The sequence below is a fragment of the Geospiza fortis genome, unplaced genomic scaffold, assembly GCF_000277835.1.
Source record: "Geospiza fortis unplaced genomic scaffold, GeoFor_1.0 scaffold54, whole genome shotgun sequence".
In the NCBI taxonomy this organism is placed as follows: Eukaryota; Metazoa; Chordata; class Aves; order Passeriformes; family Thraupidae; genus Geospiza; species Geospiza fortis.
This window is the reverse complement of record NW_005054301.1, coordinates 358488-377862: the sequence shown is the minus strand read 5'-3', so window position 1 is coordinate 377862 and position 19375 is coordinate 358488. Positions and strand designations below refer to the sequence as shown.

The following is a 19375-nucleotide window of genomic DNA, read 5'->3' as shown; positions in this document are numbered from 1 at the left end:
TCCCCTCTGCTGGGGATGGTGAATTAAAATGGGATTCAACTGAAAAGCTGAGGCAGAGCAGGGAATGATGAAAACACATCATCTGCCACAAGCAGCCATCACCATGGCTAAATTTAGAACATAGGCTCCTCAGGCAGAGAGATGATCCGCCATCCCTGTGGGGCACCACTCACACAGTGCTACATAAATATTAAAATAATAATTGATGATTAATTAATAATGGCTTCCTTTTCCTCATGACCATCTCTCAGCTGCCATACGAAATAATCATTTCCTTTCTTCTAGATGCAGATACAAACAATCATTCAAAAACATATCTCCTCAGAGAAAATTCACTTTCCCATTCCTTTTCAGGAAAATAATATTTTCTGCAGCCTCGGACATGAGATTCTGAACCATTCACAGCCACTCTGTTTAAGAAAGAAATCCTAATTAAAAATGCCTCAGAAGCCACAATAACCAAAATAAACATCAAGAAAAAAAGAGCAAATCAATTTGTTCCCTCTTGTTCTATTATCACTCTCTAAAGACAAAAGTCTTGTAATAAAACACCGTAGAGATGCTGTGGGGAAGTATCTTAAGGATACCTACATTCCTTCACTGACCATAGATACAGACATCTGACTGATCCTACAGCTGCCTTTTATCACTGTATTGTTCTTGCTTCTGATATGCACCAAATGCTTTTGATATTCACTTTACTTTCTGTAGTTAAAAACCTCCAGAAATTCAGCAAGCAACCCACTCCTTTTGCTCATCACCTTGCTCTGACCATCTCTTCCTAATCCAGCCTTGCTGCAATTTCACCTCCCCCTAGCAAGCCCTCTTGCTGGTTACTGATCCATCACACAGTCCAGCAGATCTTGTAGCTACTAGCCCTTCTTGTAACCTCCTAGTTAAATAAATTTGAAAAATAAATAAATAAAACAAAAATCCTTTGTTCTCCACCTGCCATATTCTATTAGCATTTAGCCCTCAAGCTCCAAAGTTGGCATCTACAGCCTGAGCTCATTCCTCTCCAACTTAGCCTGCCTTCTAAACGTCAGATTCTACCAAAGCCCTTCCTTACCAGTGACACTACTACCAGTCTTCCTCCACACCCGTTTTTCTGTTGGTTTGTGTTCAGGCTTTTCTCCCAAATAACCAGCCCTACCTTTCCCAGCTGCTCAGCACTGCAGGTGTCAACCACCTAGACAACCCTGACCAAGGCTCAAAATCCCATTTAGTTTTCAAGATAATAATTAAGATAATTATGCTTTTTAGATAAAATTGTTTCCTTGCGGAAGAGAATCTACATCATCCACAACATCAACATTTGTCTATGAAATTTCTTCATGGTATTTTTACTGATAATGAATGCCATCTCTTAATAATCCCCCAGGCCCTCTTTAGAGACAATTATTATAAAAACAGATCTTCCTAATGAAGATGGAGTTACTAAGTCCAGAAGTTTCAAATCACTAATCAAGACAGCTGTGAGACTCTGTGCAGCAATTAGTTTTAAACCAGTTCTAAGATGAAGCTGGCTGGCTTTCTGAAAGGGACGGATGCTGCAAGCCCAGGGATGAGTGACCCCTGTGGGGCTCAGTGTGCGCAGACTGGAGCCTGCTGGCTCTCACACAGGACTAAGAGCACGTGAGAACATCACAGGAGGAAATAAAACAACCAGAGCCCCTGGTGCAGGAAGCAGCATAGGGAGCACCTTGGGGAGCCCTGGGGGCAGCCCAGCCCTAGGCAGGCATGGGGGGCAGTGCCCACTGCAGAGTCCTCAACATGAACAGACATGGTTGCAAACATGACAGACACTGGGATTCACCAGGATGTCCTGCGCATCCTGAACAGCAGCCTGGATGTAAGAAACCACATCTCTAAATATTTCACCCAGGAAGTAGTTTCTCCACACTTTTAAAGCCCATAGCAGAAGGATGGCACCTGTCTCCAAGAACATCATCTCATGCACTGGATGATGTTCACCACCATGCTAATTTTAAAAATTCCTGGCAAACAATGAGGGTCCAGTCCTTCAGCCCAGATCCTGCAGCTCCCAAGCCCTTCATTCAGGCAGAAGTCTCCTGCTTCCTTACCCAAGGACAGCATCAACAAATGAGTGCAATTAAAACATAGATAATGCATCTGAACATGTGCATTCCTCATTTATTTAACAAGCACAGTTTAGCTTTAATTATTTATGATAACACTTTAGAAGGAACTAGTAAACACAGTGCTGTAGACTCTATAAAACTAAGAAAGCCCTTGCTGCAGAAGACTTACTCCATGGGAAGTAGTGCTGCTTGGGAACCTCTGCTGGGACAGGGACTCAAACCTCACCCAGCAGAGGTGCAAGAAATAGGGCAAATGAGAACACTGAGATTGTATTTGACTAAAAACCTTCCATCAGCATGAATAGTCTTATTCAGAGTTGTCTGTGTTGAAATCCTCTCACCTCACATGCACCTGCAGGATGGGTAGGTCCAAGAGGCTCAAGGAATCTTTAGACCTACTCACTCCTCCTCCCTGTCCCACCAGCAAAATCAGAACTTGTTGCAAATCAGTGCATTTACTGTACAAGTAGCTAAAGGGAAGGGGATGCTTTGGTCCATTTGAGCCAGGCAATGTGGGACCAGATCCTGCCCCCAAAAAGCCCACAGCCCATGTTAAGGCTGCAGACATCAGCAGACTGAGATGCTGCACATGGCAGTTTAGGGCCATCAGTCCTAAGCTCAGCTGGGGAGGAGCTCTGGGAAGGACAGGAGGAGGGAAGGGGCCATAAAAGGAAAGAGCAGGGGAGGTCTGAACATGAGAAGAGAGAAAGAGAAGGAGCTATGAGAAGAGGGGTAGCACACAGCCAGCCACCCCAGGAGTGCCTGTTGAGCATCACCTCTGGGCCAAGGCAGTGGGACAGTGTGACACATCTCTGGCCTCTCCCTTCCACAGCAGCAGCACCAGTGTTTGCTCCAGCTGTCCTGATCCCACTGCAGGCAAAGGGATCTCCTGCAGCACATCTCTGATACATCTTTGTGGGCTTCTGCCATCCTTGCTAATTCAGCTATCTGAGGAGGAGCCAGAGCTTTTCCATCTCCATCCTTGTTAGCAAAGTCTCTGTCCCTGTGGACAGTGCTCACTGTTACTGCTCTCAGAGACCACTGGAAATTTCAGTGGAGTAGGAAGGCCCATTCTTAATTGCACTGCTGCCTGTCAGCTGCCACAGAACACGCTGCTCTCTCTTAGCCAAGATTAGTGCACCCAAAGATGTAAAACAATGGTTTGAAACTGCAAGTACTCCAAACTCACAGTCCCTGCCTTCCTGAGATAACTGCAGTGTGTGAAGAAGCTGTGGTGTCTACTGAAATCCAAGCCTACCAGCTAATAAAGATTGTCACACTGAGCATTGCCAGGCAATTTCAGGACCCTTGAACTTGAATGAAGAAGTATGTTCAGCTGGCTTACATGGATCATTGGTGAGTAGATGAATAGTGTCTCTGCAGGCCCTGATATCCAACCCAAATACACTCTGATGCCCAGGTGTACAGAAAGACAATGCAGCCCCTTCCAGACAGCCATGCACAAATGCAGAGATATTCAAGTGTCAGTGTCAGGCCAACTTGGGATTGTTATTCACCAGGGAAACCTGAGACTAACTTCAGCACTTATCTGGAATCAATTCTTTTCCCCTTACTCTATAAAAGTCAGGCCTCTTCCTTAATGAAAAAGGTGCTATGCACACTAGCTTTGCCTTTTCTATATTTCAACTTAAAGTATTGCTGGCTGTATTTAATAGTTTCACTCCTGCAGAGCAACCTTCTGAAAAGGTCAAAACAGAACACTGGGAGCCAAATTCATCGCTGGTACTACTTCATTGACTTCAGCAGCTTTACACCTGGGATAGATCCAGCCCTAACTGCCTCCATTACTGTAAGTGGAAAAGAAGTGTGCTTGCTGTCTTAACTTTACTTTTCAATTGATCTGTTCTCTTCTACCCTGTGTGTTTCATTGCAATCAATAGGAATATATCTACTAGAGCAAGTTACGGCACAAAACATCTGAATAGCTTTTAAAAAACTTGTCTTCTTCGTTTATAATGAACATCAGGGAGATGAGAAGGTAGCAGGCATTCAGCTTGCACTCAAGTGCTTTATCTTTTAGAAGAGAATACATGTAAGCAGCTACTGTAAATAGTTTCATGTATAAGCTACATCATAACCGAAAGAGATCCTCCTTAAAGATCTCCTCTTGACTGCAGGCATGAGCTGCCAGTCCTGAACAACAATGTCAAACAGAGCTCAGATATTACAGGGATGGGCACTACAAATGTTTATAAACAGTTAGATTAAGGGGGAATAAACTTAACTTCTCAAGGACTATGTTCACATTCATCACGCTTTCCCTTGCACCACACGAGCCATACTGACAGACTCCTTCTAGGCTGAGGTAAGATTACAGGAATCTTATTTGTATTTCAAGTGATTATTTTTCTTTCCAACCTTTCAAAGCTTCTTTCTTCAATTCTTTACATGCCATGATGGCACTTTGACATTGTACCAGTATCCATTGCTCTGGCTGAAACACCACCCAAAGCACCACTAGCTGAGCCATTTTTAATAAGTGATCCTGGGAAAAAACCACCAATCAGTCTTCTAGATCAGTTTCGGTCAGCTTTGAGGATGTTATGAAACGAGATGACATCATCACACCAGACAGCTCTTAGCATTAAATTTTAGTCATGTGGCTCTTTTAACTTATCATTTAGCATTTCACTTAAATATTTGGAGAAATATCAGAAATATCTATTAATGCCTGCCATTATTCCAGGTTTTAATTTTTATTGCATTTCAGTGTCAGGCATCATTACACTGGCAGCTTCTGAAAGACACTATGGACTGTGCCTGGCAGCATGCAGGACCCCCCAAACTGGGACGTGGGATGGGTGATGGGTTTGACCAAGACATGGAACAAGCAAAACTAAACTGCAGATTCATCACTCCAGCACACATATGCTATACAACATTTATAGATGGGAGATTTGGATTTTGAGACATTTTACCAACAGAGAGGCTAATCTGGGCTGGAATATTACTGTGCTCAACTACAGCCACACATCTTCTCTTAAGGTGGTCTCTGAAGTACCAGGCACTAGAGAACATCCATGTGCTACCTCTTCTACAAGATAAAGACCCTTTATCCCAAACTGGCAGCTTATGCACTCTCTCACTAACTCCCAGTTTCAAGGCTTTGTTGTGAAATTCAGTACCAACTCTATCACACAAACCCTTCACCATTTATCTCATGAAGCTCAGTCAGCACCAGTGACCAGGCCTCATGTGCTAATGGCTGTCATTTAAAGGTTGCTTTTAATGTAGAATCAGTCAAGGAAAAAGCAATTATTTTAAGGAATACTATTGTATTGATTTAGTTTGCATGGCTGGGATGTCTTTGCATAATGGATAAGGCATTCATGACCATCCCTGTGAAAACAATCTTAAGATATAAATAATGAGGCAAGAAGGATTTGTGAAAGGGCTTTTTCTGCTCTTTGTATTTGCTTGCTCTTCTTCTAAACTGTGTATCACTCACTTTAATGTACATATTCTGAATAGCTGTGCAACTGAGAGTAATTCAATTTTCCCACCACAATCAACAAAATGTTCTTCCCTTGATCACTCCACTTCGTACATTACTTTGTGGCCACTTCAGTGTCAAATTCAGCCTTCCCTGCAATACCCAAATGCTTCTAACACAATTTACAGCCTACTTAGAGACTACCTTCTTGGAAATACTGTTAATCAGGATAATTTCTCCTCTTACTTTAAGGAGCTCTTGATTGGGTGCTTTCAATCAGCTGTTAGCCAGAGTTACCTCAGAATTTCTCAACTTCTTATGGGGAAATGGGACAACGCCATTTAGCAGTCAGAGAGCATGTTTAATGGATCACGCTAATCTCAGGGAGGCCCTATGAAACTCTAATTTGTCAGGTTTCATTACATTCAATAATGACTCTAATTTTCCTGAAGTGTTCTGCTCAATAGTAAATTATGTACCACAGTTTTGCACCCCATTTTCTCTAACTCTGTATTTGGAAAAATTGAAGGCATCTTGTTCTCCACGGCCACTGCCCAGAAGGGGCCTGAAAAAGAGGGGTTAAGAGTTCACTTTCAGATGTATTTATCTCAGAAGCAGGTATAATTCTTTGCAAACAGCTAAGTGTCAGTGCAAAACCAAGCTGATTCAGGGTAATAAAAGCACTTCTGCAAAGCTTTTAGGTGACACTATATCCCTCACAAGCTTTCTCCAGCCTTGCGTCCATTTTATCATCTGATACCATCATTACCTTGACCAATCTGCACATTACTGCCTTTCCAAATGGATCGATTTTAAACCAGCTCATCTGCTAATGCTCAGCGCAGGTTTGGGTGATTCTTCTATTGTTTCAATTATTTCTTTGAGGAAAATTCAATCCTGTTAAGCAAACAGTGCTTTTATCTCAGCTAAAGATGCAAGAGCTGTGGTCGCCACTGACAGATCAAGAGCTTCTTACGAAACCCTCCTTTCAGCTGTAGCACCCTCAAGTGACAGAGATGTCCCAGTTTAGCTCATTACAAGCAATAGACAGTGTTAACTATAACCTGGCACATTAAATAGTTGAGCTATTAAAATTAACCACATATTTCTGGAAGAAGATGTGCCATCTCAGCAAATGATCTGGTGATCTCCCTGATTTTCATCTGCTGCAGCAAAGGAATGGCTTCCCAAAGAGCCAAACAAAAGGCACAAATGCCTTCACCCCAGTTTCCAGGGGCTAATTCTGGTTTGAAGGGAAATGAAGCATTGATTGAGATTCGAAACTGAACCTGTCAGGTTTTCTCAGATGTCTTTGGAGATTTGGCTTAGCAGTCCATAAGTAATGCAGAGTGTGCAGACAAGAAAGCCCCAGGGAGAAGAGAGCGATCACAAAGGAATAAATAGAGCAAAATAGATGATCTTCCATTTGCTGCTTGTGGGGCAAGTCCACTGTACTTTCATACCTCTTCACTCCAGGATAACAGTGCCAATGTGCTTTCTGAACAGAGACTGAAGTGGCTCTGTCCACAGCCATTCCAAGTCCTTTTTATAAGGTACTACATCCTGAATGGGGGAAAAGTAATTTAATTATAAATGTCTGCAGTCACATTTTAAACTCCACAATCATCTTCTAGGACACCTATATGTAAAATTTTGTCAGCTATGTTAAGGAACAGTGTTTATCAAAATCTGCCATTCACAGAGTCCAATGTAGCATTGCTGAAAATAAACACCAGCTTGGTCTGAGATTCCTAATTTGCAGGTGTCTTGTGCCAGCACTTATATGATTTTCCCAGCCTTGCCCAGATATGCATGGAGGGCCCAAAAGAACGGCCTTACTGTAAGCATGAGACCAAAGAGAGTCACTTTCTGTTCATTACTGCCTTTAATACAAGAGCCTCATGCTGGAAAGACCATTCTGTTGCCACCAGTGAAGTCCTGAGCAGAAGACATACCTTTCCTACACATGACTCTTAGAATTTGTCCAGAATAAACCAGGAGGAACTTAACTGCAAAAAAATGTCACCAGAACCCCAGTTAGATGACAAGCGTCATTTTACTTGACTCTTTCTAGCTCCCAAGAGAGTAAGTCCTGCTGGGGACTAGGAAACTAGCCCTGTCCAAATCAAGGGATTCAAATGCCTTTTAAACTTGTAAATGGCTGAAGCCAAATGCAGACTTTGTGGGTCTGCCCATCACCAGGCATCTAGAGATGCCCTGGTATGCCAAAGCAAATACAGTAAATAACTCTACTATTTCTACATGGCACTATCATTTCTGATTCAAAAAAAGCTTTTCAAGTGAAATGTGATTTGCAATACCTGAATGCAGAAACAGCTTTCTGTTCTGCAGTCTTTTGCTAAAAATATTTCAAAGGGCCCCTGGTTTCTGTGCCTGGGGCTGATACACACTCACTTCCACCAGCAGCCCCTAGGCTTGAGCCCTCATTGAGGAAAAAGCCAATTTGCTGTTCACTGCTTTAACATCAGCACAGCAAGAATCAGAGCACTTCTGAAACATCCCCCATGATAGTGTTTGTGACTTGGGCACTTGGGAAATTCACGTCACTTTGAATGATGATGTTTTATTGGGAGAACATCAGAAGTAGCAAGACATCGTATATTGACATATTGGTTCCACTTTGCTAGACATACAGGATCAAAGTCATCCCTGGCAGAACTCCATAACCTTCAACAGATGGGATAAATTTGGCCCCATATGCCTGTAGCAGCTGGGGACTACAATTGTTTTCCTATTTTCAGCCATATTTTGAGGATACAGAGCCTGATTTTCTGCATGCAAAGCAACTTGAGATTTTGGCATATGTGCAATATGAGGCAAACAATTTGTATTATCATACATGGCCCTGGTATGATTGTTAGGGTCATCTGCAGCACATACCTAAATTTTAAATTAAACACGTGCTATAAATAGCCTAGGAAGAATCAAGCTAGAGATTATTTTATCAGACACTCAGCAATCTGTTCAACTGCCTGTCCTGCTCACTAGACACAGCATCAGAGTCCCTTTTAAATGTAAAATTATGTTTTCTTCATGTAGCTTCCCTTATCATCTATTGTATTCATATAAACAGAAGCAGTTCATAAATACCGTTTCATATTCCAAACTATTTACTATAGGCAACTACATCACTGCCTATAGTACATAAATTTACATAAATCATTATTAGACTGTTTTATCTTAGGAACTTTATTTTGCTCTCAGAGCACGAATTAAATGCATGCATAAACCAGAATACTTAAAGGGGAGTTATTCCTGAATTGTTTATGAGACAGTAGACATTTCTACCTAATTTTTCATTCATAATGTAATTTCTTTAGTTTTCTCTGTATAGTTAAAAACTGCACACCTAATTTGCTGGGGTTTCCCTGGAAGTGCGCAATAGAATAGATGGCTGTGCTGCAATCTGTTCATCCATCAGCCAGTGCTTCCTTTGACTCACTCCACATTCTGCTCAAAACACTTTGTGGGAAAGGCCAGGAACAACAGTAAGTCCCACTTGCTGCTTGACATGATTGTATTAGGAGTAAACTGTTGTTCTTAACCAAAATTTGCAAATGAAGTCACTGGAAAATAAATCTATTTCTAGTAAACGTTTCTGTGTTTGGATTAATTGAACAGAGCTCTCAGAGTCCTCACTAGCTCAGATTTACAGCACAGCACCCACCCATGCGTCTTGTACCTAAGGGGACCGTTCTCGTTAGCCTTACTCAATTACAAACACATGCATCCTAATTGTGCTGGACTCACGGACCACAAGGAGTGGCTGGAACAGAAAACCAGTGGCCACTGTCACCCCGTGAGTGCCCCTCAAGCCCAGCACTTCACCTTGCCCAGCCCGAAGGTGCAGCAGACCAGTGCAGCACAGGCTGTCTGTGCCCTGTGCCCGAGGCTCACGTCCATTGCCAGTGCCACTGGTGGGAGCTGAACAGCAACCAGCGCCCAGCAGCTCTGCAAGAATCCTGTCCTGCTCATCTCCACCCTGTGCCCCAGAGTCAGCCTGCAGGAGCAGTCCCCTGCACAAGCACTGATTTTGAGAGATCTGGAAGGCCCATGCAGGTTGACCTGGAGAAACTAGGTCTCCACACCAGGCTACAAGCTCCTGTTAAAAGCCCAGCTGCAGCTTTTCCAGCAACACTGCCACCACTCCCACAGCTCCCCGGTGTGCCACAGGATCTGACACCTCTGCACCACAGCTGTTTTATGCCACAGACTTGATGAGAACTTCTGCATGACCCTTTCTTCCTCCAGAAAGGCAGTACACCACATGTCTGCTGTCACATTTACTCCACCTGCATGTCCTGTTGTAGGCATTGCTGGTATGTCTCAGCTGCCAGCCCATCAGCTACACATCAGTTTAAACAGACACGAAAAATGCAGCAGAAGCAGAGACACAGCTGAAAAGTCGGTATCAGCATTCAATGCAAATACCACCTGCCCTCGTGGTGTTTCACACTTGATCTCAGAGATAAGAGGGAGTTGTGCAAGTTGTTGTAGAACTACATCTGGGTCAAGCTGGGAGTGTGGGAGAGGTTTAGGCCAGAGAATGCTCTCCTTCAGAGAGCGTAACCTGGTGTTAGCATAGATAAATAACTCTGCTATTTGGGATAAAGGGTGGAGGGTGACCACAGATAATGGAAAAACCTCTTTCAGGTCCTTGCCTTTCTCCTTCCTGAGCATTCCTGTACTCAGAAACCATCAGAATTTCATGCAGAGCAGAAGAACCAAATCAAATCTCTTTGCTTTTACTTAATCTAAGTATACAGCATATCCTTATGGGTCTGGCCAGATCAGTTCTCACACTAGCATATCACAGAAAATTGCATCAAATACAGAGGCTTTCCATCCCACAGCCACGGTAATACTGTGTGAACAGCAAGTAACCAAGTACCAGGAACCCAGTGAAGCTTCAGTAATACAGCCATGGAAGATGGCAATAATTTATCATCTCTGCTGTAGTCTAATCCCAGATGCACCATTTGCTAATTTATTTCCATATGTACCTGGCAGACAGATTAATCAGCCATCTCTCTCTGAAACCTAGATTGCATTTTATCCCTTTAGTAAGCAAGAGAAAACGAATGTACACAGCAAAATAAGAGTCCCTTACAGAGGAGTTCTGTCAACCTTTATAGCTTGTGGTTTCCTTTTTCAGCTTAACAATGGCTTTTCAAAAATCTAACACCCAAATCTACTTCCACATCAGTGCACTCCTTCATCGACAGAAGTCTATTTGCTAACGCTGGTGAAAATGAAGGCTGAGACAGAGAAGGCACATCCCTTAGATTTCTAGACTCAGCTGGAGACAGCAATATTGCCCAAGGAGAGGGCAGCAGCCCCGCACTAGAGCCAGGACCATCCCCACAGACAGCAGTGACTCCTCTGAGCCAAGGAGGCTGTTTCTCTGCCACGGTTTGCAGAGTAGCAAAATCAAGATAATAATATTTTACAAAACATTTTGAGCTCTACTGAACTAATTACTATTATCAGCAGTAATGTGCTTCTGATACACTTAGCTCTTCTTCTGGAAAACTCCACAAAGGGGCCGCACTTGCTGGAGCCGAGCAGCTGTTAGCACTTCAGCGATGTTATTGGTAATAAATACAGCACCAATTCTACGCCTGGTGCCCTTTAAGGATCTGTTTGCAATCCACTCTTTATTTTGATTATAAGACATTATCTGCATTAAACATAATTAGTCATATTATATCATTTGCCAATCTAAGTGCAGTCACTTGATGAGGCAAGATGGAGCTGAATGAAGGCACAGCACAGTCTGAAGCCCAAGGAGATAAAGGGAGTGTGAACTGGCACAGACCCAGGCAGGACTTGGGTTCAGGCATCCCCCGGCCACAGGCTTTTTGTGAGAAGGCTGTCACTTGCGTAGCCATGCTGTGACTCTTCCTTGTGTCAGAGTCTGAGCAGGCACACGTAAAATGTCATTATCCAACCATGGAAGAGTAATAAAATGATTGCTGAAAATGAAATTATTTATGAGCTTCAGTACCCTCGTAGCAGTTATAATAATCAAAATACATAAATATTTGGATATGCTAGTGGCAGATGGCGTATACTGGAATAATCATACAGAATATGTCAGCTTTCAGAATCAGCTTATTCCAGAGTTGGCATGTTTCAGGGCTTTCTGCTACTAAAATAAGCACCTGGTATTTGATCCTCCAAAAATGTATTTTCACAAACACATGGGTGTCTTTTGATAGAAAAGCTATTGAGCCTGTCACCATCCACACACAGTACCCAAGCATCAGCATGCTGCCATCAGCTTCCTCTGCTCTGCCTGCCTGTTGGCTGCAGAGGCAGTGGAGGCCTGTCTCCTCAGAGCTGGGGTTGTCAGGACAGAGTGACAGCACCTTGCCAAAGTGCATCCATGCTCTGGGCTTGATCCACACTCTGCCAGCGAGACAAACTGCTCCATCTGCAGCCCCAGGAAGAACAACCCGACTTCTCTTGCCTACGCTCCTGTGTTGGCAAGTTTGAAAAAATCCGGGCTTTTGGAGAGCTCTGGTTGGAAATTAATGTTCATTAATAATGATTAAAACAATTACTGTGGCCAAATACGTTTATTTGTGTTGGGCATCAATGAAGTAGTAGCCTGTGCCCCGGAGTAAGAAACCCACAAGGAGGTAACAGCCACAGGTGAAGGGACAGAGAAGAGCAAAGGCCATGTCCACGTGCTGCTCCTCCTGCCCCACAGCCAGGACAGTGTGGAACAGGCTGCACAAGGGAATGGGGACACTGTGCCTGCACCCCCACAGGGCTATTAACAAATGGCAGCCTCCTTCCTCCCTGAAGGAAACCCTCTCTCACAGAGGTGTCTGAGCCATCACTGGCCCAGGAGTTCTACAAGCCACAGCCTCCCCTCAGTGACTCTGAGCTACTTTGGCCATGGTCCTCCCGCAGGCAGTGACTCCTCTCCAGGAACAACAGTATTTCCAGAAAGCTGCTCACAGCACCACATAACCGTGCGTTTTAGCAGACAGTAAACAGACAAATTTTAAAGATTAATAGGCCTTCATTTATTATGTTACACTCTCTTCAGTTTTCCCAGACAATCAAATTGGTAAATTAGAGCCATAATTTTCCACCAATTAATACCAGATGTGACACATTTTGACATTAAAAGAGTAAATCTAAGAGAACTGTCAAATACTTCATATTCCTAATGTAATACTCTCTGAATAGAAAACCTAAAATCCTCATGCCTCAGACTTATTCTGAAACACAGACACAAAGGATGCTGATGTTTCCAACTGCTGCATGTTCACAGGCTGCACATTGTCCCCTTGACAGCGGCTAACACCTTTCCCAAATGCATGTTGACTACAAAGCCCAACCCCAAAGCAGTATTTATACCTGTAATCCAGCACAGGACATACTGTCACAACATCAGAGGAGATATCAATAAAAAGCAAGAGAAAATGCCAAAGACAAATGGGAATTATTGCATTTTTTCAGTGCAGTACAGGACAAGAATAACTAGCAAAGCTTTTAGAAGAGAAAATTAAATATAAAAATCTTGTTTTAGTGCTTCTCTTTTCCAGCAGTTTCTACACTAGATCATTCTAGCATCAGTTCCAGGCCAGTCTGCAGAATGCCACAGTCCCAGAATTACACAGGCTCTATGTTAATACAGCTGATCAGAGCAACCAGGTCAAGGGGACCTGCTTGGCACACGTGGACTGGGGTACAAACTTGCTCTCTGTAGCCCTCTTGGTTCCCTCAGGCCACCTGGACCCTACTCCTCAGGACCTAGAAGTGCTGCCAGCACTGTTCTGGTATCCAGAGAGGAGAGACATGAAGCTCTGGGAGAAATTAAAGCTCATCTCTAAACTCTGATCAGCTACAGTTTTGGGCAGGTGGGAACATACCATCTAGCTCCCCTTTGCTTCAATTATCCCCATACTCCCTTTTTCCATATAGCCCCAGTTAGCAAAGATTTTTGATAGGCTGAAGGCGACTATGCAAAGAAGGAAACATCCCCTTCACACACCACATTGCCCCTGCCAGGCCCTCAAGCAAACCTACCTATGAATTTTCCCCCTTCACACCACAGAGATGAACTGGGATCATACAGTCTATCATCAGTGCTACAGAGCCCGCACTCTCTCAGCTGTCTGCCACAAATTCCAGTCATCTCTTCCCAAATGCACCAGGCAACAATTTCTGCAGACTGCAGGTTTCACTACACCTTAAAATAAAAGGGATTGAAAACAGGAGGATGCCTAGAAACAAGAGGTCTTTTCCATTGGTGGTTGCTTTGCAACCTGAGGAAGCAGGCAGAGATCCACCATAATTATATCCCGTTGGCAAAGCCATTGCAGTGAAAGGCAGCCGGGTGAAAATCCCTCTCCCTCTGGTAGCTCCCCGTGCTCCCAAGGAACGGGCTTCCCACGCACAACCATATGGCATGGTTTGCCAGCACAGCCAGGGAGCTGACAGCTTTCCTAGTGGCCAGAACATAACCAGCCAAATCTGCTACTCAAATCACAAGTTTTTTTCCTTGATTAGAAGACATGGGCTTTGATGCATTTTGACCCAGATTAACTGGCTTCATCAGGCTCCAGAAACAAAGCTGGAGTGGAAAGAGGTTCAGTTAAAATTGCAGCAACGCTACCAGGAATCTGCAGAAGGGTCCCAGAAAGGTTTTGGATCCAAAGCAGACAGTGCAAAGCTGCAGTCAGCTGGCACAGGGGAGGACCAGTCTGACTGGCCCTACAACATTCACGATGGGATGAAATACAGCCCAAGGCTCCAGAGTGATTACACAGCCTGCCCCAGCCTCTGTAGACACTTTCCTGGAAAGATATAAGAATAGAGCTTGAAGCAGAATTGGACCTCAGGCAGGAATATCCCCCTTCCAGTCTTTTCCCATAAATAGGCAGTGGGGGGCAAAGGGGAATGGACTTTAAATGGTTTTGCAAGAGGAAGCCAGATGAAAGCAAACCAACTACAACTGAGAAAATCCAATCTACTTAACTGTCCTGCACAGAACTAATTTTGCCTGGTGCAGCTGTGACCTTGACAAACATCAGGTCAGTAGCAGCCTTACGATCTCCAAATGAAGGTAGAAGACAGTTGTCCCTGAGGAGGCCTCCCCAATGTCAGAGAGAAAAGAGCTCTTTTATAAGGCACAGTCTCTGGATCAAGAGGCATGTTACAGAAAGATTACACTGCAAATCTAATCCCCTATCCCTAATGCTCAACAATCTGATACATGAACCTGCCTTTCATCAAAGAGCTGGTGATTGCAGTATTGGGCAATCTGAGCAATGGCTAGGGAATGGGGTTGCCAGCTGTGTTGGGCAGCTCAAGCACGGGTGGATGGCCACACCAGCTCCTCCTGGTAAGGAGTCCTTACACACATGTTCATCCAGGTACACATTGCAGCACATCTGGTCAGTGAGTTTTATAAATGGTCTTAACATTTTCCATAGTGCTGGGATAAACCATCTCCTGGTCATCTTGTCTCCCATTTTTTGCAGAATGCCCATCAAATCTGACCACTTCCAGTCTTTAATGTTCAAATTGACTTTCGACAACCTCATTCACTCCTCCCATATACGGCAACACAGCACAGGCCAGAAAGAGTCATATTTGTTAACCCTTTCCACCCAAAAGGCAGGCACACACAAAAGGTAGCTGTGCAAGTCCCACCTGCACAAGGCAGAGGCCCTGGCCAAAGCAGCCAAGTGACTTGTACCAGAATATGTTGGCTAGTCAGTGCTGCCCCACTGAGGATGTTTTATTAACATGTGCTACTGGTGTCACCTCTCACCTTCCAACAGGCAACATTTAGGGCTAGGTGGTGAGCCTGTAAGGTTTGCACTTCTAAGCCCAAGAGCCAGAAGAAAAAGGATCTTTTTTTCATAATTTTAAATCAGGAATAAGCTCAAAACAAGGCAATATAGAAACATTGCTTTGAAATCAGAATCAGGCACATTAACTACAAGAAGTTCCTTTGAAGTACTCAGAGCATATGGCCTAAAAAATGTTTAATGGCCATGTTTTCCCTGTAGGAGTGATCTCAGAGTGCACAGAAACTACCTGTGTCAAAGACCAATGGTTTTCAACCAGTGAAAATACTACTATATACTGTGAACCCCATTTAAGTATCTACAAGTAAATCTCTTGTCAGGAGGGGTAAGTTTGCTATACAAGGAACCCTCATCACCAGTAAAAATTTTTAAGTGGTCCACAGAGGAAAGAGGTGTAAAACCACTGCTGGAGATGCCTCTAATTGGTTATTGGGACAGAGATTGACATAACATCTGCAGCTGAAAAATTCTTTGAGATGTTGATAAAATAATTTGGCCAAAGGGAGAAACATGCCAAAAAAGTTTCATCTTATTTTATTCCTTCAGTTCCTGTCACTTTAATAGAAATAAAAGAGTTGATCACATGCTCCATGCCTGCACAGCACATGTAAGCACAGTGCTCACCACCAGCAGTGCTAGGGACAGCCGTGACCTTTTTTGTTATCACAACTCATTCTTATTGCACCATTTGTTACCATATGCTCTTTTTGCAGGAGCTTGCACCATGCTCTCTGAACATGAATCCCAGACTGTCATCCTGAGTGAGTAGGGCATCTCCAAATCATGGATGTCCTGGATTTGCCAAGAGATGCCTGCTAACGGATGGCTGGAGGTGAAACTGAATGGATTAAAACTAGCACTAATTCAGCAATGGAACAAACTACTACAGGAAGCAGTGATCTACACCTTGTCCCCTCTGACATGTCAGGATCCAAATACAGACAGCATTTAATAAAAGACCAGTTACTGGGTGTACTTCTCATCTCTATTATATAGGGTGTGATGCTCCCTAGCATTTTGAGAGCTTCTCCACTTCAGATCTGGGACTCTGTGACTCCTTGTCCACACACCCAGCAGACTGACTGCAGTGCTTGTTTTATGATATATGAGAGATGTGAACCATTTTGGACTTTTTCCAAATCAGCAAGCTTTTTTTTCCTCTAGCAATCTCCAGTCTGGAATTCCTCTGCTTCTGTCGGAGGAGTTCTTGGTGACTCACATGTGGATTGGGAGCTTTCTCAGCCCACAGCTGAAGGCAAGGGTGTTAAATATTTAATAAAGAGACAGCTTTTCTCCCAAATGTTTTGGATAAATAGCTGCTAAAAGAAACCAAAATACAAAAGGGTTTTAGCTGCTGGAACAAAAATATCTTTTTCCCTTTCCAACAATCACCGAGCTGCCCTCACTTGGGTTCTCTCCCTGGTGCTCACAGCTGTCCCCAGCTCCCACCACTGGCCCATGCCTGCACTCAGGAGGGAACCACAATTCAGCCAACCTCCTGCAGCTAGGCTCAGCTTCAGTCACTCAAACTATGAGGAGGAGGAGCAGTAAAAGTAGCAGAAGTTTTAGCTGTCTGAAAGCTGCTCTGGCCTTAGAAGTGTGGTGCTCCTGGCTGGGCCCACCAACAGCTGTTAAGCACCAGATATGGTAGCAGTGGCAGGGTTGTTCAAGTTTTACCCTGTACCTGTTGCCACATAGCAAGGCATGGGAGACATGCATCCTCACATGTCTAACTGGTTTTTAATAACAGGAAAGAAGTGAACATTCAAGAATTTCTACTTGTTAATGTCCAATTAAGTATCTGTATTAAGGAAGAAACTGGAGCTTCCTAGGTCCACAGTTTCCAACATCTAATTATCTGCTAACTTTATTCCATATGAGTATTATGTGATTATGTTCTTTCTTTCCTTTCCATAATTACTACCTAGTAAAAGTACCCCAAGTTGGAATGCAAACAAAAAAAAAAAAAAGAAAGAAAGGATCAAATTCTTGGACAATGAATTATAAACTCTGTTTGGTATCTGCCTACAGACATAGCAGGATGAAATCCTTATTTAAGCATCAAACAGGATTTATTTAGGCATTCTGTTATCTCTGTTGAAGTATCAAAACAGCACATACCATTGTGCTGCTAAACCCTATCAGAGTTCCTGCCATATAGGGGTGATAAGAGGTACAGACACTGGGCCACTGCTCAGATGAAGGAGAGAAATGTGCTTTCTCTGTGGCTGTCCTCTAGTTAAATCCTCAGCTTTCAGCTTGAGGGTACACACAACCATCCTCAGTGTTATGTGTAGCAGCTGATGATCTCCAGGACCCTGGACTTTTTACTAAAAGTCCTGACGGTGGTTTGCACCAAGCATCCATAACACCAACTTCTACCTCCCTGATTCATTTGCTGGGAATGTGAAAACTGATGAATTTCAGCTTGTGCAGCCGTGAGCAAGGAGCTGTCAGTAGGGAACCCTGGGCTTTGGGCTGTACTGTCACTGAAAGGTGCTGCTATAAAGGTTACCTCGGGCATTTATCATCCACAGGGTGAGAGGCAGGACTCGTCTGCTTTGGTGACCCTTCTTCCAAGGCAGTGGCACTGCACGGATGCAATCAGCGTGTCCTGCATTGCTTCAAAGCTGTCAACATCTGTCAGGAATAGTACATTTTATTTTATCTTGTTTGAGTGGAAAGGGTTTCCATAAAAAAAATATGTAAATAATGCTAAGAATAATAAAGAAAATTAATTTAAACAGCTTGGTAGCAATTAGCCACAGTTCTTACAGGGACTGGACAAGCATCCCAGCACCACACTGCTACCAGCTGCAGCCCCAGCTCTGCCATCCATGGAAGGAGGGTGAATTGGAGAGGAAGGCTGAATGGCTGTACTGAGTAAACTGCAGGACAGAACCCCTATATACAGCAACACTTCCTACTAGAATTCACATTCTATGACTGAAACTACATACCAACTCAAGCCAAAAAAAAAAAGGCAAAATATGAAGAAATCAACTTGAAAGCTTGTTACTGATACAAACCAAACAGAGGAATAATGACTAACTCAGAAACATCAAGCAGAGGTCAATGTCTGCCTTTCACTGGGCCTCACATAAATACACAGTCCCTTCTACCCGCTTCGATGGCTGCTTCAAATGAATCAAGCTCTTTGAGACACTTCACTAGGCTAAAATCACAAATTCTGATTTTGCTTATGCACTGCTTCTGCTGCCTGGAGTCTCCCCATCTTGTTTAAGTACAGCATGTAACTGCAAGCAGAATAGCAGCAGCCTTTCTTGCCCCCTGGTGAGCACCAGCACTGAGTGGGTCAGCAAAGATGGTCAGCAGCTCCTAAAACCAGAGATGGGCTCTTGCCCATCAGTAACCAGCCAACAGGAGCTAAATACCTGCAGTTACAGTCATGGGGACAGTTAACATGACACATACACGTGCAACTCCTTGTATCTGAGGATCTGTATGTATGAATGGTTCACCTTTCTATAACCTCTCCAAGGACTAAAATAACAAAATTTTCCTTCCCTTCCCCACCCCCCCGCCCCCTGCCAAATCTCCAGTTTTTGCCCACTTGACTCAGAGAAGGAGATTTTGCTTGCACTATCTTCAAATATTAATAGTGAACTGCCAAGGCACATTTCTTACTGTGATGTACTTGTATAGCTCTGGGTAATTCCCACTGGCATTAATGAGAATGGCTTATATAAATCTCTTTGCCTCATCCCATAATCATGATCATGGCTTTAAAGAGGGCAATATGCAATTCCTGTGTCTCCCCACTACAGGACAGGGCAGTTCCCATTTTTAAGTTCTCTGTACTTCACAGGTTAGTCAAGCTACTCCAGTCAAACACCAAGTTAGGGCATCACCCCACACCTGTACCTCTCATGGAGCTAACCTGCAATCACTTTCCTAAGGAAAGTATTTTCCTTGCCTGGATGTAGAACATTGTCTGAGCC

The 19375-nt window shown here is 43.6% G+C and overlaps 1 protein-coding gene across 2 annotated transcripts in view; it reads right to left on the bottom strand.

The window, feature by feature from the left end:
* The window catches only part of FOXN3 (forkhead box N3), a 168553-nt gene extending 150549 nt beyond the window's left edge, over positions 1–18004 (bottom strand). Inside the window, exon 1 of one of the 2 annotated variants that reach the window (XM_005417431.3) lies at positions 17929–18004. The gene's annotated coding sequence lies outside the window, so the exon portion shown is untranslated. The remainder of the gene's footprint in view (positions 1–17928) is intronic. The other variant, XM_031065626.1, reaches the window with a different exon arrangement.
* Positions 18005–19375: the final 1371 nt, after the last annotated feature.